This window comes from Chiloscyllium punctatum, chromosome 11 (genome assembly GCF_047496795.1).
Source record: "Chiloscyllium punctatum isolate Juve2018m chromosome 11, sChiPun1.3, whole genome shotgun sequence".
NCBI lineage: Eukaryota > Metazoa > Chordata > Chondrichthyes > Orectolobiformes > Hemiscylliidae > Chiloscyllium > Chiloscyllium punctatum.
Window position 1 is genome coordinate 72,432,923 of NC_092749.1, and position 22,843 is coordinate 72,455,765.

At 42.3% G+C, this 22,843-nt stretch overlaps 1 protein-coding gene and 1 long non-coding RNA gene across 4 annotated transcripts in view; one reads left to right on the forward strand and one right to left on the reverse strand.

Annotated features, from left to right (window-relative positions):
• rps6ka2 (ribosomal protein S6 kinase, polypeptide 2) overlaps positions 1 to 22,843 on the reverse strand; it is a 436,546-nt gene that overhangs the window by 288,173 nt on the left and 125,530 nt on the right. The window contains exon 1 of one of the 3 annotated variants that reach the window (XM_072581038.1): positions 18,807 to 18,921. The exons of the other annotated variants lie outside the window; for them this stretch is intronic. The gene's annotated coding sequence lies outside the window, so the exon portion shown is untranslated. Of the gene's footprint in view, positions 1 to 18,806; positions 18,922 to 22,843 lie in introns of those variants that run through there. 3 annotated transcript variants of the gene reach the window in all.
• LOC140483097 (uncharacterized) overlaps positions 11,933 to 22,843 on the forward strand; it is a 101,383-nt gene continuing 90,472 nt past the window's right edge. Inside the window, exon 1 of the long non-coding RNA XR_011961889.1 lies at positions 11,933 to 12,015. This is a non-coding gene — a long non-coding RNA (uncharacterized lncRNA). The remainder of the gene's footprint in view (positions 12,016 to 22,843) is intronic.

Below are 22,843 nucleotides of genomic sequence, written 5' to 3' on the forward strand. Positions count from 1 at the left end.
GACACAGAGAATGGTACGTATGTGGAATGAACTGGCCTGACGAAGTGGTGAATGCAGGTACAGTTACAACATTTAACAGACATTTGGAAATACTTGGAGGGATATGGGTGAAATGCAGACAGGCGGGACTAGTGTAGTTTGAGAACATGGTTGCCATGGACTAGTTGGATCAAAGGGTCTGTTTCCATGCTGTATGACTCTATGACGTGATAATTTATCTCCTATAGAAGATACTGAGGGTGGCCCATCCTATGGATGAAACACCCGGTGTGGTAACACAAACTTTCTATAATAAGTTACTGTATCTGTAACTAGAAGATGGTAGCAGTTATGCTGGTGGAGTGGAGGAAGTATTGATTTACATAAATCATCATACACTCCTCCAGGTGGCCAAGACTGCACCAATCTCAGACGAGGCTGGCATGGTCTGGTGGCAAAAGTGAGGACTGCAGATGCTGAAAATCAGAGTCTACATTAGAGTGGTGCCGGAAAAGCACAGCCAATCAGGCAGCATCCGAGGAGCAGGAAAATTGACGTTTCAGGCAAAAGCCCTTCATCAGGAATGAAGATAGGGAGACTCTAGGGTAGCAAGTTGTCCGGTGTTATGATCTCCTCTGCACCACCCCTTACACCAGTTCCTCCATATGCCTGGCCACAAAGCGAGGTGCCAATTTTCCCCTCTCTCTCATTTCTGGGGCAAATGTCAGGAAACATGCAGAGGCAGCTCCAGGTTGCCACTGCTTGTCTGGATGCATATAGATTTTTAAAGGTGGCACCAATGCCAAGGAATGCTAGTCAATTCTGGAAAACTCTGGGACCTGACCCTTTGTCCAATAGGAGTGGAGTATTACCTAAGAGTCAATCACCTGATGCTGTACCCAACAAGGACAACCCTCACCCAAGATCAACCCTATATAATGAAAAGATGCAAGTCTTCAGCAGACATCTATAGGTGGTGCCATTTTATTTAGAACACTAGAATAAAGGGTCACAACAAGATCTTGGCACCACTGCAAGAACATATTTCTAAGTACAGCTGGACATCATACTTAGAACCCAGACTGAAAGATAAGGACAGGAAACTCTGGAAACCCAACATTCCCTTCAAGAAAGAGTGATCAGTTTTGGTGGTGGATGTGAGACTGTGGTATGACGATGACAACAAGACATTAGAGAAAGACTGAGAGGAAAAAAGGTGGCAATAGCAAACCTTTGGCCAAGAAATAAAATAACTGACAGAGAGCTCTGAGCCAGTATGCTTCATATTTGTAATGTGTGAATGAGCAAAATGGCTCAAGAACGACCAGTTCCTTATGAGGTTCCTGGGCATTCAACCATATAAATCCTTCACCCAATGAACATCAAGACTTACCATTTCCCTGACACTCAAACTTCTACAAAAATTCAGCAGCAGGTAAGAAGACTGAAGAACCCGCCCAGCTGAAACCTGGAGATGACCCACACCAAGCCTAAGGTGCTAATGTTCAGTGTACAGCCCAAGAGAATTTGGTATTGGCACCTGCCCGAGGTATGAAAATGGTGGTGGGAAAAGCTTTTCCACTGTTGCCATGATCTGGCACCATCTTGAATAGTTTTAAGAATACAAAATAAAAGGAAGGTATAACTTAAAGAGAGTCCATCAGTCCTCGCCAGCTCATCATCGACGTTGCCTGTGCTCCCATCACTCCACCACCACTTCACTGCCATCTACACGAAATGCAACCAACTCTGAAGTTGCCAAGATTCAGACATCATCCTTCATGTCTGGGCCAATTCTCCTCTGCCACTACCTCACTATCATCTGCACCAGAATCGCCAGTATCAGAGTCCCCTTTCTTACCACTGGGCCCACCTCACTGATGTCACTGTGATACCTTTCCACCACCACTTCACCGTTGCCAGTGCCACACCCAACCAGCGACAAAGTCACTGATGTCCTGGTGCCATCTTTTGCCACTGGGCCTACGTCATCTTCGCTGATGTAGCAGCCATCAATTCCAATGCCAGGTCCCGTGCTTGCCCCAGAAAGGTAATGGCTCACTCACTGCCACCACAAGGTATGTGCTGGATCCACTTGGGTCCCCGCTCAGGCTCCTTGCCATCCACGCTCAAGACAAGAGAAAAGTACAGAGAAAAGAAAAGCATTGAAGCAGCCAAGTCTCAGCTCAGAGCCCTACTCTGCCGCCATCTTGGTAGCTATCTTGATTATAAATATTTGTAAGAGTTTATAACTAAATTAAATATCTTAAAACACATAAAAGTTAATTAAAATTATGTCATAGTAATGGTTATGGATAGGTAGAAGAGAGCAATTCATGGGTACATAAAATGTGGTGATGATTTGTATTTGTAACAAAAAGCTCATTACGTGATGTAACTTCCTTTGATAACTAACCAAAATGGACTTGCTTGGCTCCCAGTTTCCCTTGTTTTTAGGGAGATCTGACTTGGTGAACTGGCCCAGCCCTTCGGTGTATTCCTCAAGACAAGTCCTCTTTCAGATCAGGAGTTGTGATTTTGCTACTTAGAGGTTTCAAAAACATTGACAAGTAACATTAAGACTTGAATAAGGCACCCTTTGGGTATACTAAATAAAAGGGATGGAGTGCGTGTGAGGTATCTGTAACTAGAAGATGGTAGCAGTTATGCTGGTGGAGTGGAGGAGGTATTGATTTACATAAATCATCATACACTCCTCCAGGTGGCCAAGACTGCACCAATCTCAGACGAGGCTGGCATGGTCTGGTGGCAAAAGTGAGGACTGCAGATGCTGAAAATCAGAGTCTACATTAGAGTGGTGCCGGTAAAGCACAGCCGATCAGGCAGCATCTGAGGAGCAGGAAAATCGACGTTTCAGGCAAAAGCCCTTCATCAGGAATGAAGATAGGGAGACTCTAGGGTAGCAAGTTGTCCGGTGTTATGATCTCCTCTGCACCACCCCTTCCACCAGTTCCTCCATATGCCTGGCCACAAAGCGAGGTGCCAATTTTCCCCTCTCTCTCATTTCTGGGGCAAATGTCAGGAAACATGCAGAGGCAGCTCCAGGTTGCCACTGCTTGTCTGGATGCATATAGCTTTTAAAGGTGGCACCAATGCCAAGGAATGCTGTTCAATTCTGGAAAATTCTGGGAAATTCTGGCAATAGTGATTGGTTTCAAGTTTGGCAGAATGGTAGAGTTGGGCTAGAATCAGGAAAGAGGGATGATATGGGGTGGGGTAAGTAGTTGATGAGACAAGTTTCATAAGATGTATCAAAAGATATTGTAGGTCTCAGGCAGAAACCCTCTATGAAACCTGATACAATTGAAACTTAGCCAACAAAAGTAAGTTTGTTGAATCTTAAAATTTTTAACTTAATGAGTGCTTTTTGTTAAAAAGTAGAGCAATTGTCAAGGATATGTATTTGAATAGTATTTATTGGTAAGTGTCTACACTGGCACCCATCATTAAAACGTTCACAGAAACATTGTTTCTTTTATGCATCTAGAAATTATTTTGAAAACAACTGGATTTCTCAGGAGAGCTGTTATATATTTTCTGCAGTCTAATTGTGCTGATAGATCTGCTGTGTTGTTAAATTATATTGTGTAAAACTGAAGTTACACCTCCAGCTCTGAGAGCTTTTCAATTCTCTAATCAATTTGCCAAGCCTTGCAAGTTAGCAAAGGTCAAACTTTGTTCATTTTGAAATTCATCAGCAATTTTCTTTGAACAACACTGACACTGGTAGCTCTCAGTACATGTCCTCAACATCTGAACATTGACAAGTCACCCACGGACTTGCCAGCTTAAATAATGTTCCAGCTTACATGTAATAACTACAGCAAAGCCTTATTGTCATGGAATATCATATAATTATGTTTACTGGGGGAATAAAATAAAGTGCCCATTCATTTATATGATAGCCCAAGGAATGACAATATTGCTCCAGTGAAATGACTTCATTTTTGCATCATTGCGGATTGATAGAAAGAAGTGTCTGTCATTTACATAATATTAGAATCACTTTTGTGTAAGTAAGCTGAAGTCTTCTGATTTCAGGACTAATAAGACAATGTCCTGAAGGAAATTGTAAAATTCACAAACACCAATATTTGCCTTGTACAACAGTTAGCTGTGGTTCAGATGATAGCATTCTGACATCTGAATCAGAAAGGCTGTGTTTTCAATCTTCATTTCAGAAATTAAAACACGAAAGTAGCCTGACAATCACATCTAAACTATCAATGACTATCCAAGAGGTACAGGTCTTTCTGCTATTACATGACAGTTGTGTTCCTCTGCAACCCCATGTTATAGAAAATTGGATTGTAGAAGGTCAATATAGAAAATCACAATACCCATTCAGTAGAAGGTTCGCATTACCTAATCATCAATTCGTCAATTGTATTATAGCCAATTCGTGTTGTTAAACGCACATTATAGCAGAACAACCTGTAGTTTAAAAGCAGCTGTGATTATAGACCTCATGACGCATGATGACAAAGTTCTAGACTGAATGTACATGGACTGCAATGACAAATACTGCAGGTATACACAACAATTGATTGTTTTATTGCACAGAGAAGCATGCAGAAATACAACTTGTGGTGATGAATTTAGGAAGTAGGATACAAGGTCTGAATCATGCAATTTTATGATAGAGTTTAGAATTTATTACTTTCAGCACACAGCTCCACACCACATCAAAGTATATCAAGATTACTTTAATAGAGGATAGCATGTCTATATAATTTTGCATTGTTCATTTTGAATGGATGGAAATTAATATGGTACACTGACCTCAGAACATGACGTATTCTGTCACACACACCTCTGTGCTGGGTTCTCTAATTTGTCAAATCTATCCCTTATTTACTAATGGATATCTGGCAAAGGCTCCCTCTCTCTTCCTCTTGATTTTTTTTATAGTTTATTTGATAGAATATCTTGGATTTCTGAGTCACATTTGTTATGAAAAAAGACTCAAACTATTTTATCTCTGAAAAATAAAAAAAAAGCAGAGATGGCTGTAGAGAGGTTGAACTGGGATGAATAACGCTAATGAATAAACTGATTCACCGATCTGTGTCTGAGACCAAACGGGGGGGGTGCAGGGTCAACTTGGTTTTATTCAGTTATGAGGATATGTTGACTTAGTATTGAAAAAAAAATATTTTGTAAAGCTTAGAGAGGGACATATGGGGTGAATAAAGGTCATTCAGGCTGATAAAACAAAAGTTAAATATTTGGAGCCAAATTCTGGTGCAAGGTCACTCTTTAGTATTAATCTGTCTTTTCCGTTTTGGCCAGATGTGTTTAAGGCCCACTCGAAGACCTGAGCACAAAAATGTAGGTTGACACTGCAGTAGATTACTGAGGGAGTGCTGCACTTTTAGAGGTCCCATCTTTTCAATGAGATACTAAACTGCAACTCTGCCTGTCTCTTCAGCTGGTCATGAAACATCTCCTTTTTCTTTTTGGAACAACACCAGAGGAATTATCCCCGTGTCTGATACTTATCTCTCAATCATCATCATAAAAACAGATGATCTGATCACTTTCACATTGTTGTTCCAGGAACTTTGTTTTGATTAAATTGACTGCATTTCCTACAATACTTAAGAAATATGTTATTGTTGGTAAAGCACATTAGGATGATTTATGGTTGTGAATAGACTGACATAAATTCAGGTCTTTCTTTCTTTTTCAACTTTAAAACCTTAGTACAGAAATTATATGTTAACAATAGATGAATGTTTTACTTATCCATTTTATTATTAATGTCCTTTCATGGAATGTGGGCATAACTAGCAAGACCAGCATTTGATGCTTGACTAAACTGTCTTTGAATGAACTGACTCAGCTTGTTGTGGGTCTAGAATCATATGTAGACCAAGTAGAGATGACAGATTTTCTTTCCTAAAAGACGGGACCAATAGGTGTCACAGCCACACAATAGCTTTATGGTCTCTATTACTGAGACAAACATTGAATTTGAGATCATATTGATTCAATTCTTATTAATTCAAAGCCAGCTGCCCTGGTGGGATTTGAACCATTGCCCTGAGAGAATTACCCTAGGTTTCGAGCTTTTCTCAGCCAGTGACATTATCATTCTGTCATTACCTGCTACTGGTCTCACTGTAAGCATTAGCCTGTTTAAAACTGTCCTGCTTTTGAAAAGCATGGGAGCAAACGTGGTTCAAGAAACTACAGACCAGTGGCATGATGCTGGATTTCCAAAGCCTGATGGAAATGGGAATGGAGGCATATAGGCCCAAATATTCCTGCTGCTGGCTGGCAGCTTGTAGATAAACCCCCATCCAGTGCCATTTTCAAGAAAGATGGGTCAGGTATGGAACAGCTACCTGCCTGTGAGGGAAATCTTCCAGTTGGCAAGCAGGCCTCGTTGGGTATCCAAAGCCTTGGCAGTGAGCAGGTCAGGCAGCTAGTGCTCCTCCCATTGGAAAGGAGCACAGTTACAGCCATTGTCAGCATAAGGATCAGCTGGCAGCTGTAATCTCTTGTTAATTTTCTAATGTGAAAGTGTGTTCTCTTTTTTCTTACTTTCTCCTACATACCTATACCTACAACTGCAAATGACTGAGCTCTGTGAGTTTGGACCAAAAGACCTCCTGTTTGATGATAACCCCTGTCCTCTGGCCCTTATATTCTTGCACTTTAAAATTGTATCGGGAAACTATTTCAGACTGAGTGCAGCATCAAAGGTTCTGCCACAATTAGTTTTCTGACCTCATAATATATAGGCATAATATTATTCATTAAAGACGGCAATTTCCAAACAGGCTCAAGTCTTCTGCTGTCATCTTTGTGCAGGTCGCACAGTTACTCCACAAACATCCTGCCACGAAACATAATTATTTTGATTCTAAGCAGGATTTTCAGATTAGGTGCTTTAGAGATAGGGTGTGCCAGAAGTGAGAGGCCCGAAGACTATTGGGTATTTATGTAAGAGAAGTTGTTCTTCCATAGGATGCCCACCTAATGAGAAAGTTTGCCTTCAATCTGCCTGCCCTTCCCTCAGAAACCCTCAGGTATGTGGTAGCAAGCAATTTAGTGAGCCATTACTGAATTGGAAGGAAGCACTCTTGTTCTTCAGCTCCAAAATGTTTATTACCATAAGCTAAATAAAATGTCCATCCTGTTCATCAACAACAAACTTTCTAGAGTCTCTTTGCAGCAGCCACTTATCAAAAGACAAGGTCAGAGGTCACACAACACCAGGTTATAGTTCAATAGGTTTATTTTAATCACAAGCTTTCAGAGCGTTGCTCTTTCATCAGATGAAGTGGAGGAAGGTGCACAGGCAAAGAATATTTGGGTGGAGAGATAATGGCAAGATAATTCCAGGTAATTAAGAGAGTGTCAACAGATGGGTTGTTTTTCAGACTTCAGGCCTGTGACCAGTGGAGTGCCACAAGGATCGATCCTGGGTCCTCTACTTTTTGTCATTTACATAAATGATTTGGATGCAAGCATAAGAGGTACAGTTAGTAAGTTTACAGATGACACCAATATTGGAGGTGTAGTGGACAGCGAAGAAGGTTACCTCAGATTACAACAGACCTTGACCAGATGGGCCAATGGGCTGAGAAGTGGCAGATGGAGTTTAATTCAGATAAATGCGAGATGCTGCATTTTGGGAAAGTAAATCTTAGCAGGACTTATACACTTCATGGTAAGGTCCTAGGGAGTGTTGCTGAAACAAAGACACCTTGGAGTGCAGGTTCATAGCTCCTTGAAAGTGGAGTTGCAGGTAGATAGGATAGTGAATAAGGCATTTGGTATTGAGTACAGGAGTTGGGAGGTCATGTTGCGGCTGAACAGGAGTTGGGAGTTCATGTTGCGGCTGTACAGGACATTGGTTAGGCCACTGTTGGAATATTGCGTGCAATTCTGGTCTCCTTCCTACCGGAAAGATATTGTGAAACTTGAAAGGGTTCAGAAAAGATTTACAAGGATGTTGCCAGGGTTAGAGGATCTGAGCTATAGGGAGAGGCTGAACAGGCTGGGGCTGTTTTCCCTGGAGTGTCGTAGGCTGAGGTTTACAAAATTATGAGGGGCATGGATAGGATAAATAGACAAAGTATTTTTCCTGGGGTCAGGGAGTCCAGAACTAGAGGGCATAGGTTTAGTTTGAGAGGGGAAAGATATAAAAAAGACCTAAGGGCAGCCTTTTCATGCGGAGGGTGGTACATGTATGGAATGAACTGCCAGAGGATGTCGTGGAGGCTGGTGCAATTGCAACCTTTAAGAGGCATTTGGATGGGTGTACGAATAGGAAGGGTTTGGAGGGATATAGGCCAGGTTTTGGCAGATGGGTCTAGATTGAGTTGTGATATCTTGTCAGCATGGATGGGTTGGACCGAGGGGTCTGTTTCCATGCTGCATATCTCTATTACTCTATGACTCTATAAATGTCTGGAATAATATGAGTAAGGTATCAGCGTAGCTGGATGAGGGTCTAACCAAAGTAACAAGTAATTAAAAATTGTACAAACTAATTAAGATAGAGAAATAATTAATAAGTAATTAAGGGAATAGTATCAAAAGAGAACAGTCAGGAAGATTTTACAAACATAGAACAGTATGATGGGGTTACATGTAGTGTGACATGAACCCAAGATTATGATTGAGGCTGTTCTAATTAGTATGGAATTTAGTTATCAGTTTCTGCTTGGCAATCCTGCATTCTCATGTATCTTGAAGACCGCCTTGGAGGATGCTTAACCGAAGATTGGAGGCTGAATCTTCTTGATGCTAAGGTGTTTCCTGACTGGGAGGGAATGCTCCTGTCTTGCGATTGTTGAATGGGATCCATTCATCTGCTGTTATAGTGCCTGCATGGTCTCACCAATATACCATGCCACGGGACATCCTTTCCTGCAGCATGTGAGGTAGACACGTGAATGTAGTATCCATGTTGATGATCTGACATATCCTGCAGAGGTTGCTGTGGCAGGTTTGTGTAGCGTGCTAATCACTGTTCTCCTGCAGGCTGGTAGTTTACTACGAACGATAGTTTGTTTGAGGTTAGGTGACTGTTTGAAGGTGAGTGGTGGAGGCATGTTCATCATATCAATGACATGCTGAAGGCTGCAAAGGGCATGGCATAGTTTCTCCTCTCCAGGGAAATACAGGATGACAAAGGATACTCTATCAGTCGTGTCCCGTGTCTGTCAATCAGGCAACAGGATTCTGTGTGAGAATCTCTCTGGCTATGTCAAGGGCATCTTGAAATCCACTGTACAAGAACCCCCAACTTCTGTTGCAACACTGCAGCTTTCTTACAGAAACTCATCACCCATTGACCAGTCAAACCAGGAACAGTCATCATCATGATGGACATTACGGCACTCTACACCAGCGTCCCTGACAACAACCATATCGCTACAACAGCCTCAGTACGCAACACCAACAGCTGCCAATTTCCAGACACCATACTACAATTCATCTGCTTTATTCTTGGCCACAACGTCTTCGCACAACCAGCTCGTCAGCCAACCACATGGAACACCCATGGACCAAATTTGTACCCCAACATTTTCACGCACAATTTCAAGAAAGATTTCTTTGCCGCACAGGACCTCCAATCAGCACTATACACCAGATACATCAATGATATTTTCTTCATTTAGACTCATGGTGAAGAATCACTGAATTGATTACATGATGATATCAACAAGTTTCATCTTACCATCAGACTTCAGAATCTGTTTCATTAATCGTCAACACACGCATCCTCATCAAGGACAGACACTTCAGTACTTCACTCATCTGCAAACCCAAGGATAACTTCATGTTGCTTCACTTCTCTAGCTTGCACCCTGAACATATTAAAGAAGGCATTCCTTTCGGATAAGCCTTGTGTATACACAGGATCTGTTCAGACAAGGACGAATGCAGCTGACACCTACAGATGCGCTCATAAGAATGGGATATGATGCTCAACTCATCGATTGACAGTTCTGACATGCCACAGCGAAGACACTTGTCCACCCCAGTCCAACACCGGCATCTCCACATCATGGTTACCAAAAGATTTTAGTAGTTAGTCCAATATCTGTGCAAGTTGAACATGGACTATCCCACTGTTGACATGATATGCTCTGCATCCTTTCTAGATGTAAAATAAAATAGGTGATACTCAGACCAATTTCTAAGTTTTGAGTGTGAAGAGAAAACTTTGTAGAACCTTTACTTAGCCATTAAAACAGATTGCATAAAATCCATGCTGGAATAGACTGAACCTGACCTTTGAATTGCCATACATTTGAAAGTAGATACTGTATAGATGCAGAGCCTATGTGGATGGCAATGAAAGTACTGAAAAACACAATCATGTTCTGAAGCTGTTAGGAAACTGACTCAATATTTAACAATCGAGAACTTCATTTTACCATGTAACATATGAGAAAGGCTAACTTTGAAATAAGCTCTTAACAAGCACAGACATCCCTCATATTACTTCACAATCTAACACTCAAACACTGGTCAAAATATAACGGCATGAGTCATACAAACCAGTATCCAATGTCAGAGTGTGTTATACCTTTATGTTGAATAAACATACTACGATGTGGTATATGCAAGTAACTTGCTTATAAATGGCATGGCACCAGATATATTATAATTGTTTTTGAATCAGCAGGTCAATAGAAAAGGAGAATTATCACGATTGTGAGAACCAGACACCAATGACCTTTGTTATTATTAAGGAAACCATTGTCTCAAGCAATAACTGAAAACTTGGGCACCAAGTTGTAACGTATAGTATTCCTGGGTCAGATGCAGCAATAACAAACAGAGAAAAGCTCCTGTTCTTTGCCTTTAGAGCGCAGAGGAGCGATCTGAAAGTGCCAGTGCTCCATATGATTTCTGCTGCAGTACCCTGTGCAGCAGATTCTAATTTGCATTCAATTTTCGGCAGTTAGTGCTACAGACTCACACGCATTACGACCTTCTCCACATACTTCGAAGCCCTTTTAAGAGATAGAAAACTTGCACTTGCTCACTTCATCAGCTTGCAATGGATTCAAACTAAAACCAAACTAAGGCTGTTAATTCAGTTTCAGTAGACAACCCCACAACAGATTTGTTTAAACTGCTGTGTAAACTGAGAGTATCAATACAGTATCACCAAGTCCAATGGTTTCTATAAATGTTTTGGAGCTGCCAGAGTTGGACTGGGATGGACAAAATCAGAAGTCACACAATACGTGGTTATAGTCCAACAGGTTTATTTGAAATCACAAGCTTTTGGAGTGCTGCTCCTTCATCAGGTGAAGTGCCAGACCATTCATAAATGCTGTCAGCAAAGTTTGATTAAAAACCCCTTCACCTGATGAAGGAGCAACCTGGTTTCATGCGGCTTCTGATTTCTATAAAACACATTTCAATTTTCATCCAGATCACATTATACTCAAATCAGTTGTTTATAAAATGTGTTTAAAGGGCATCTTTTTAAATTATAAATAATCAAAATCTATCTCCCACAAAATCAGATGAATCTGTGCTAATGATGTCTAGCTGCAACAGAACAAAATCACAAAATAACACTCAGCTCATCTTTTTCACTTTTATACAGGTTTAACTTGACCACTTTGAAGCCATTAATTTGTCACATGTAGTATGAAGAGAACAGACTGCAAAAATCTATGGGATAAGAATGATCTCCCTCATGGATGGCTGGTTACAACCGATCTGACAACATTGACAACCAGGTCACAGCCTGACCGGTAGGATATAAATCATATGGTAACTTTAATTGATCCATTCTGCACTGTTCTGAAATGCTGGATAGGTCAAATGAAGGAGAAAACTGCCATACTACACAGTCTGTTGTTTGTTATTACTATATTAAATAAACTCCCCATTATCTGGTACCCTGTTAACAGAACTTTCATGCAACCAGTAGAAGCAGGTTTCCTTGCAAATCAGCAATGTTCTCGTGTACTTCCTCTAAACTCCTGGAATAGAAATCATCTGGTCCCAAGGATTTGTCGATTTTCAGTGAGTTTTTTTTTATTGTTGTAATTGTGAATTTTGATGAGTCTCTGATTCAATGTTAGCTTTGTTTTTAGATGGACATGCTCCAGTGGCACCAGCCACCTGCTCCCCATGTCCATAGACATTAGCATCTGCCATATACTGGCTTCTAATTTATGGGAAGTCTCCAATCCATTTACAGAATGCTGCTGAACCTCAGGCTGTACCAGAACTTTCATTCTAATGTTGCAGCAAAGACACTTTGTGTTCTGGCACTGAGCTCATGGACTGCACCAAGTTGCAACTTTGGCTCTTTGTTCAGCACTCACTCTGAACCTCCCTGGATGTTTGGGTACCTCGAATAAAATTATTGAACTCAATATTGAATCATATTGATTCCACACTGTGTGGAAACAGGCCATTTGGCCCAACAAGTCCACACTGACCCTCTGAAGAGTAACCCACTCAGACTTATTCCCCTATCCTATTACTCTACATTTCCCCAAACTAATGCATCTAAGTTACGTATCCCTGAAGACTACGGGCAATTTAGCATTGCTAATTGACATAACCCGCACATCTTTGGACTGTGGGAGGAAACTGGAGCACCCAGAGGAAACACATTCAGACACTAGGAGAATGTGCAAACTCCGTGCAGACAGTCGTCTGAAGCTGGAATCAAACCTAGGAGCCTGGTGCTGTGGCACAGCAGTGCTAGCCACTGAGCCACCAAGTCCAGAGAGCTGCAGGGTTCTCAAATGGAAAATGAGGTGTTGTTCATCCAGTTTGTGCTGAGCTTCGCTGGAGCCTGAGGCAGAGATATTAGCCACGGAAAGGTGGTGTGTTGAAGTGGCAGGCAACTGGAATCTCAGTTTTGTAGGCAGAATATAGGCATTCTGCGAAGTGATTATCCAGTTTGTGTTTTGTTGCCCCATTGTAGAGGGGACCACATTGTGAGCAGTGAATGCAGCAGGCTAGATTGTGTGAAGTGCACGTATAGCACTGGAAAGCGCAGCAGACCTATTCATTGTGAACTGTCAATGTGACCTTGGTAATCTCAGTTTCTCTGTCCCCCTCACCCATTCCATCCTATCCTTCCAGGAACTGACTGCACTCTGTGCACTCAAATCCAACCCTGACTTTATCATTAAGCCTGTTGATAAAGATGATGTTGTAGTCTGGTGGACTGACCTCTAGGTTGTAGAGGCTGAGTGCCCGCTCTCTGACACCACCTTCCACCTCCCCCAGACCATGGCCCCACAATGGAACATCAGGCCATTGTGTCAACTATGCTCACCAACCTCAATTCATCCTGTAATCTCCCCACTGCTGCCTCCATGCTCATAGTCTCCTAACTCCACACAGCTTGCTTCTACCTCCTTCCCAAAATCCACAGGCAGGTCTATTGCTTCTGCCCACTCCTGCTCCACAGAACTCATTCTTCCTACCTTGACTCAATCTTTTCTTCCATGGTCCAGTCCCTGCTCACTTACATCCAGGATTCCTCCGATGCTTTACACCAGTTTTGACATTTCCAGTTAGCACATTCCAGCTGCCTCCTCTTTACCATGGATGTTTAATCCCTTTACCAGTCCATCTCCCACCAGGATGGTCTCAGAATCCTCTGCTTCTTCCTGGAATAGAGGCCTGAACCGTTCATACTCATCACCATCCTCCTCTGCCTAGCTGAGCTCGTCCTCACTTCTCTTTTAACTCCTCCCATTTTTTTCATGTCAGATGGGTGGCCATGGGTACTGCATGGGCCCCAGTTATGCTTGTCTCTTCATGGGGTATGAGAAACACTCCTTGATTTTGTCCTTTTGCGGCTCCCACCCACCACTCTTCTCCAATATATTGATGATATCATTGGTACTGCTTCCCTCTCTCATCTAGAATTGGAAAAGCTTTTCAATTTTGCTTCCAATCTCCACCCTGCTCTCACTTTCACCTGATCTATCTCTAACATCTCCCTTCCCTTCCTTGACATCCCTGTTCCCAATTTTGGGGACAGACTGCCCACCAATATCCACAATAAACCCACTGACTCCCTTGACTCTACATTCTCACACCCCGCTTCCATTCTCCCAGTTACTCTGTCTCCATCACACCTGTTCTGATTATGTCAACTTCGACAAGGGAGCCTCCAAAATGTTCACTTTCTTCCTCAATTGAGGATTCTCCAGCATTGTTGTTGACAGAGCTCTCAACTGGGTCTGACCCATCTCCCACAATTCAGCCCTCACCCCCTCTCTTCCCTCCCGCAACAGTGATAGGGTCCTTTTTGTCCCACCACCAGCCACCATTTCTGCCACTTCCAGCAAGATGCCATCACCAGCCACATATTGCACCCCCCCTTCCCTTGTCCGCCCTACACAGGGATTGTTCATTCTGGGACACCCTGTCCACTCTTTTTTCACTCCCTACACTCCCCCACAGTCTCACAGCACCTTCCCCATCAACCACAGAAGTGCAACACTTGCCCAATTACATCCTCCCTTCTCAGTATCCGAGGGTCCAAACACACCTTCCAGGTGAAGCAGCACTTTATGTGCACTTCACACAATCTAGCCTACTGCATTTGCTGCTCACAATGTGATCTCCTCTACATTGGGGAAACAAAACACAGACTGGGTGACCATTTCGCAGAACACCTACGTCTGCTCACAAAAGAAAACCTTGAGATTCCAGATGTCTGTCACTTGAACACACCACCCAGTTCTCCAGTCAATGCCTCTGTCTCAAGCTTGTGGCAGTGTTCTGGTGACATTCAGCACAGGCTGGAGGAACAATGCCTCATCTTCTGTTTGGGAAACCCTGAAGCTCTCTGGACTCTTCTGTGTATTTTCCCCTACCCCCAGGTAGGGAGGGTTTAGCGGGCTATGGGTCAAATGCTGGCAAATGGGACTAGATTAGGTTAGGATATCTGGTCAAAATGGACAAGTTGGACTAAAGGGTTTGTTTCTGTGCTGTACATCTCTATGACTTATACACTTAATGATAAGGTCCTAGGGAGTGTTGCTGAACAAAGAGACCTTTGAGTGCAGGTACACAGCTCCTTGAAAGTGGAGTCACAGGTAGATAGGATAGAGAAGAAGGCGTTTGGTATGCTTTCCTTTATTGGTCAGAGTATTGAGTACAGGAGTTGGGAGGTCATGTTACGGCTGTACAGGACATTGGTTAGGCCACTGTTAGAATATTGCATGCAATTCTGGTCTCTTTCCTATCAGAAAGATGTTGTGAAACTTGAAAGGGTTCAGAAAAGATTTACGAGGATGTTGCCAGGGTTGGAGGATCTGAACTACAGGGAGAGGATGAATAGGCTGGGGCGGTTTTCCCTGGAGCATCAGGTTTACAAAATTATGAGGGGCATGGATAGGATAAATAGACAAAGTCTTTTCCCTGGGGTCGGGGAATCCAGAACTAGAGGGCATAGGCTTAGGGTGAGAGGGGAAAGATATAAAAGACACCTAAGGGGCAACTTTTTCACGCAGGACGTGGTGCGTGTATGGAATGAGCTGCCAGAGGATGTGGTGGAGGCTGGTACAATTGCAACATGTAAGAGGCATTTGGATGGGTATATGAATAGGAAGGGTTTGGAGGGATATGGGCCGGGTGCTGGCAGGTGGGACTAGGTTGGGTTGGGATATCTGGTCAGCATGAACGGGTTGGACTGAAGAGTCTGTTTCAATGCTGTACACCTTTATGACTATGACTCTATGACTCCTTGACTAGGCCTTCTTTTCACATAGTCTATTACACACAACCCACTGTTAGCCACTAAAAATCCCCATGAAGACTTATTCACCCTCCTAGCCAGATTGTTATCCACTCCCTTGTCTGTCCAACTGTTTTTCTCTCTCTTTGAGTTCTATCCTCACCTATCATTTACTCCTTATTCCCTTTCCCCAACCCTAACTTCTGCATTTAAACCAACATTTTCCTAGCTACCATAAGTTCTAATGAAGGGGCACTGGACCCGAAATATTAACTCTGATTTCTCTCCATGGGTGCTGTCAGACCTGCCGAGCTTTGCCTGCAATGTCTGTTTTTTGTTTCTAATAATTGAGGGGATCTTATTGAAACAAACAAGGTACGGAGAGGACCTGGCAGGGTGGATACGAAAAGGTTGCATGCCCTATGGGGGACAGAGTTTCAAAATGATGGGTCTCCCATTTAAATCTGGGGTGAAATGTTTTTTCTTTCAGAGAGTATTTGTTAAATGTTGTTTTCCAGTGAGCACTAGAGGCTTAGCTACTGAATATAGTCAAAGGATGGACAGAGAGATAGACAGACACAGATAGATAATTTAGAGATGTCAAGGGTTAATGCACGGAAGAGGAAGAAAGACAAATGGAATTGAGACAGCAATCAGATCAACTATGAATTCTTTGCATTTGAGAGAAGGTGTATGGGGACTGAGTGGCCTATTCCTTCTCAGGTTTGAGTGTTATTTGCAATACTGTTTAAAACATTTTGAAAGATTTTCTTTCTTTTTTAGTGATACATGGAGCTACATATTTCATCTTGTTCAGTGTGATTTAATCTAAAAATCTTTAAAATTGTGCTAAGATGGAACAATCAGCTGCATGTGTCAATGAGAGATACTTAGATTTTCAGCCAACCACTTATGGAGAAGCACATTCCTCTTAACGATTTTGCTGCTTGCAAGTGTTCAAAATTCTTCTGGGAATTTTACTCCATATTACATGACGGTGCAGCCAAATACTCCATTTCACCTCCTATTATACTTGAATTTTTCATTTGATATTGCATTTAAGCTTGATATTGCTGGTGCCTTTTCTGAGGGGATCGCCTAACCACTGTGAATTTCATCTGCTGAGCATCTGGATTAACATTCGCAATATCCAAAGATTTAATGTTTGCCAATGGAGACTGGCTTACTTGAATATGTAACATGTTCTTTTTGTCTCAAGTCTGCAAATTGTGCCTACTCTTTCAGATGGAGCCTCAGGTTACAAACCAACTGATGACGATTTTAACACCGAATTTCAAACTCAGCAGTATTTGGTTAATTATGGTACACAGTGCAGCAATTATGAACTGATTTGTCCTTTAGCTTTCTTTCAACACATATGGAAGCTTTAAAGTTGATGGTCACTGCTTACACAGCACAGTTACTGGTTCTGAAGCATGGTTTAGACTGATCAGCAACCTTGTGTCCCAGTTGGATGCTCATTAGAAACTTTGAATGAAAACATTGTGCCCCAAATGATAGTCATTACCTCTCCTGGTCCTTCAGCATCCAATGGAAAATTTTCATTATGCTTTTTTTAATTAATTCAAATCCTTGCACATTCTTATCTCTGTAACCTCCATCAAACATCGAGCAAAAAACAATCTCCATTTCTTTGACTATGAGTCAAGATTAGAGTGGTGCTGGAAAAGCATAGCAGGTCAGGCAGCATCCGAGGAGCAGGAAAATCAATGTTTCAGGCAGGAGCCCTTCATCAGAAATGAGGCCCTTCCAGCTTTTGATCCATTATTGGTGACCATGTCACTAGTTGTGCAGCTTCCTTCCAAAACTCCTTTTCGACCCTCCTTAAACTCATTCATCACAAATTCAACGATCTAATGCATCCTTTACTGTCTTGGCATTCATTTTTGTCTGATTACAAATCTGCAAGCATTTTTCAATGGGCTTCCACTTTCAAGGTGCTGCATGAATGCAGGTTGTTGTTATTTTTCTTCCTTCCAGCTATGAACCAGACACGATGTTCATTGCCAACATCACCATTATGTGCTACAGTGACCACACACCTGTAGAAATACAACTTTGCAGGCCAAGTTCTGAACAGCACAGAAAGACCCTCAGTACCTGACCTGCTACCTCACTCATTGCCCCATTCCCTGAGCAAAGTGATGAGCTATACAGTAAGGGATGTGGCAGCAGTTTGGTGGGGGTGGATGGGGGCGATGTGCAGTAGAGCCAGTGGCTAGCAGCAAGAGGGGTAAGAGACCAGCAGTATCATCAGAAAGGAAGGTAAGTAATAGAAGCTAGCAAGCCATAGGGACTGGTGAACAGCAACTAGTGGAGTGTGAGAAAGCGGCCTGCAGGAACACACATTCTGATAAGCCAAGATCAACACTCCAACACAGCCTGGATCTTGGAGCTACACCAGGTAACATGAGTCACTTGGTTTAGCTTGCAATATTTTCCAGTAATTTTAAAAAAACAAAAGGTCTTTTCAACAGAATCTCATTGATGAGTCAGTAATCAATCGATATCAGCATAGTAACCTCTTCCTTGTTTGACAGGAACCAATTCAATTACACATAATGAATGTTGACCTTGCTGAATGAAAAGTGTCTCTCTGTACCTTGCATGAGCAGCTAATAAATCACAATATTTATCCTTTATGTGTTAATGATAATTAATAATAGACTAGTGAAAAAGAAAATAATCAATAAACTAACATGGAGAGAAAGCTTTATATTTTGTCACAAACTCCATTTGATTTTGAAACATATCAGAGGAAAAATCAATAATGAATATGATAGTCATCCTGGAACTCCATTTTGATGTATGAAAGGCAAATCAGCTAGCATGTGTCATCAGTGAGTTTTAACTGGCTGCTTTGGAAATAAATTTATTTCTGGAGCTAGTTTATTTCCCCTAGAACCATTCTTCATGAAGCATAACTGGCAGAACTTTCCCACTTCTCATAAACGTGTTGGAAGGATCTGCAGGTTGATATTCAATGTGTTTGGCACAGTATAAAAGTACCTTCGATGGCCAAATGCTGGAGTGGGATCGAACCCAGAGATTTTAGTTCATAAGCATGGACACTACTCACAGCACTGTGAGACCTCCTCTATGGTGCTGTTTGGTACTTCATGGGAATTGTGCTACAGGCAGGATATTTACAATCGAGTAGGTTGGGAATGCAGACAAGCAAAGTTTAGAATCTGTCACAAAGGCTAAAAGCTTATAATAGTCAATGATGTGAAGGTTTTAAAATGCCTTGGGTCATTATCTTTAAATTATATTTTTGTACAGAAACGTTCATAGGGAAATGAGGTATAACAATATTATTCAATGCAGGAGGAAGTCTTTGATAATTCCCTTAAATATTATTTTTCATACGTTGGGTGTTCCAAATTCCAAATTAAAGAATTTTCTTTCATTTTGATGTTAGTATCCTCCACATTGACAGTGGTAAGTATTATGAACAATGAGAAATGGTGACGTTTCGACTGTTCCACTGCCAACACTAAAGGTGCTCAGTTTTACATGGGATCTCCTTCATTCCCCTGACATCCTCATGACAGAAATCAGATGGTGTTGACTTCAAGCAAAATGCTTCATCTGCTGAAAGGGAAACAGCTGTCAAGTTGGGTAACAAAGGAATAATTAGATAATGAGCATTCACAGTGATTTTCTTCCGGCTGTTACACACAGCAATCTTATGTTCATGTATGTGTGGGTGAGCCAGGCAGTATGGTACTTATCTTACAATGATGGCATCTGAGATCACCCTGATACAAACAACAAAACTGTCAATGTAAGCAACCTGGTAAAATTGATCAGAACTGAAGAACAGCTTTCTGTCTGCACTTTGCGAGGTTAAGTGCAATCAAGTGCAAACATTGCTGCAAGTGCCATTAGCATTTCTCCACTTTTCATCTCATTGTAGAGATACAAAACCCCAACCAGAAAGTTAAAAGCTGCATTTATCCTGCACTTAGAAGGATTCATGGGTCATTTGGTGGATCTTATCAAGCCAGGAGTACTTTATGAGCATTGTTCGGGCAGGTGGGAGGGACCGAAGAGTGTGGTGCTGGAAAAGCACAGCAGATCAGGCAGCATCCAAGGAGCAGGAGGATTGATGTTTCGGGCATTAGCTCTTTGTCAGGAATATTCCAATACCACACTCTTCGACTCTGATCTCTGGCATCTGCAGTCTTCACTTTCTCCAAGTAGGAGGGATCTTCAACCTCTACCATGGCACCAGGTTGGAAACATCCTGCCAGGGTTTGTACCCACCTGGTGTGGCTACTCAAGGGTCCTATTGGTTAGGCAGTCCTCAAATCATTCCACCTCGGACATAATCATAGGTGAAAGTCAGCACTGTACAAGGGTCTACACAAATACATTATGCCTTTTTAAAGGGGTCCTCCCACCATCTAGTTAATTTCTTGAGGGGAGAATTAAATTATTCCCATTTTTCTTATAGTTCAGGTGGAACAGAATTAAACCTACCCACTGCTCAACTTTTTTAACATTTTGGTCAAGTTTGTGAATATGTTTCAGGCGAGTGGATTGTGTAGTCTGTAAATGTGGGGAGTCATTGAACGTACAGATAACCATGTGTGCAGAAAGTGCTCACAGCTGCAGAACTTTGAGCTCTGAAGAGGGCAGAAAGGAAAAAGCAGCCCTTATATAGTTAGGGGAACAGACAGGCCTCTGCATCGTAGGTAAAAACAATAACTGCAGATGCTGAAAACCAAATACTGGATTAGTGGTGCTGGAAGAGCACAGCAGTTCAGGCAGCATCCAACGAGCAGCAAAATCGACGTTTCGGGCAAAAGCCCTTCATCAGGAATAAAGGCAGTGAGCCTGAAGCATGGAGAGATAAGCTAGAGGAGGGGGGGGGGGGGGGGGGGGGGGGGGGGTGAGGAGAGAGTAGCATAGAGTACAATGGGTGAGTGGGGGAGGAGATGAAGGTGATAGGTCAAGGAGGAGAGGGTGGAGTGGATAGGTGGAAAAGAAGATAGGCAGATCGGACAAGTCAATTTGTCCGACCTGCCTATCTTCTTTTCCACCTATCCACTCCACCCTCTCCTCCTTGACCTATCACCTTCATCTCCTCCCTCACTCACCCATTGTACTCTATGCTACTCTCTCCCCACCCCCACCCTCCTCTAGCTTATCTCTCCATGCTTCAGGCTCACTGCCTTTATTCCTGATGAAGGGCTTTTGCCCGAAACGTCGATTTCGCTGCTCGTTGGATGCTGCCTGAACTGCAGGCCTCTGCATCTGTCAAGGTGACTCCAGGATCGTATGAAGCCTTGCCAGTGTCAGGGGCAAAGATGTCACAGCACATTTTTGCAGGAAGAGTGCACTGTCAGAGATTGTGGTCCATGTTGGTACCAATGGTTTAGGTAGGACGGGAGATATTGTCCTGCAAGCAGCGTTTAGAAAACAGAATCACAAGTGTAATTCTGGATTATTCACAGTGCTAGGGTGCAAACGAGTATAGAAGCAGGAAGATAAGGCAGATGAATGCATGTCTATAAAGATAGTGTAGAAGGGAGAACTTTATTGCCTGGGACACTGAAACTGGCTGTAGGGAAGATAGCACCTGTATAAGCTGGATAGGTTGCACTTGACAGAGCTGGGACTAGATTTCTTGTGGGACATTTGTAGTGCCATTTGGACAGCTTTAACCTAACTTGACTATCCCCATGGTATTAAGAGTATCAAATGGCCTCTCAGTAGGTAGACTGTCCTTGACTCTGCCTTAGATTTAATGTGGGAAGTAAAAGAAAATGGGAGAGGGATATACTAGGGCTTGCAAAGTACTTAGCAGTACAGCTGGCATTAATATAGAGTCAGGGAGAAAGAAAAGAAGTCCAAAACAGAATTAACATGTATGTAAATACATGAAATACAGAAAACAAGGTTGGCAAGTTACAGACGGAGATTGCAATGTGGAATTATGATGTTATGGCAAAGATCTGGCTTAAGGAAGGGCAAGAACATGTGTTAAATATTCCTGGGTATAAGATGTATAAGTCAGGAAAGATAGAAAAGGAAGGGAAGGAAGACAGTTGGCAGTTTTGGTTAAAGAAGCATTGCAGTCCTAAAGAAGGAAGATGTCTCAAAGTGTCCAAGAACAAAGCCAATTTGGCTAGAGCTACAGGATAAAAATAATATAATTACATTGCTCAGTGTAGTCTACAGAACACTAACAAGTGGAAAGGATATAGAGGAACAAATCTGCAAGAAAATTACAGAAATACTAATGTATAAAGTAGTTATAATGGAGACTTCAATTTCCAAATATAGACTGGAACACAGGCACAATAAAGGACAGCGAGTGTTTCTAGAAGAATTCAGGACAGTTTCCTACAGCATTATGTGTCTAGTCTAACAAGCAAAGATGCATTATTGGACATTGTCCTTGGAAATGAAGTGGGCTAAATAAGACCATAAGACATAGGAGTGGAAGTAAGGCCATTCGGCCCATCGAGTCCACTCCACCATTCAATCATGGCTGATGCGCATTTCAGCTCCACTTGCCAGCGTTCTCCCCGTAGCCCTTAATTCCTCTAGACAACAAGAACCTATCAATCTCGGCCTTGAAGACATTTAGCGTCCCGGCTTCCACTGCACTCCGTGGCAATGAATTCCACAGGCCCACCACTCTCTGGCTGAAGAAATGTCTCCGCATTTCCGTTCTGAAATGACCCCCTCTAATTCTAAGGCTGTGTCTACGGGTCCTAGTCTCCTCGCCTAACAGAAACAATTTTCTAGCATCCACCTTTTCAAAGCCATGTATTATTTTGTACGTCTCTATTAGATCTCCCCTTAATCTTCTAAACTCCAACGAATACAATCCCAGTATCCTCAGCCGTTCCTCATATGCTAGACCTGTCATTCCAGGGATCATCCGTGTGAATCTCCGCTGGACACGTTCCAGTGCCAGTATGTCCTTCCTGAGGTGTGGGGACCAAAACTGGACACAGTACTCCAAATGGGGCCTAACCAGAGCTTTATAAAGTCTTAGTAGTACATCTCTGCTTTTATATTCCAACCCTCTTGAGATAAGAGACAACATTGCATTCGCTTTCTTAATCACAGACTCAACCTGCATGTTTACCTTTAGAG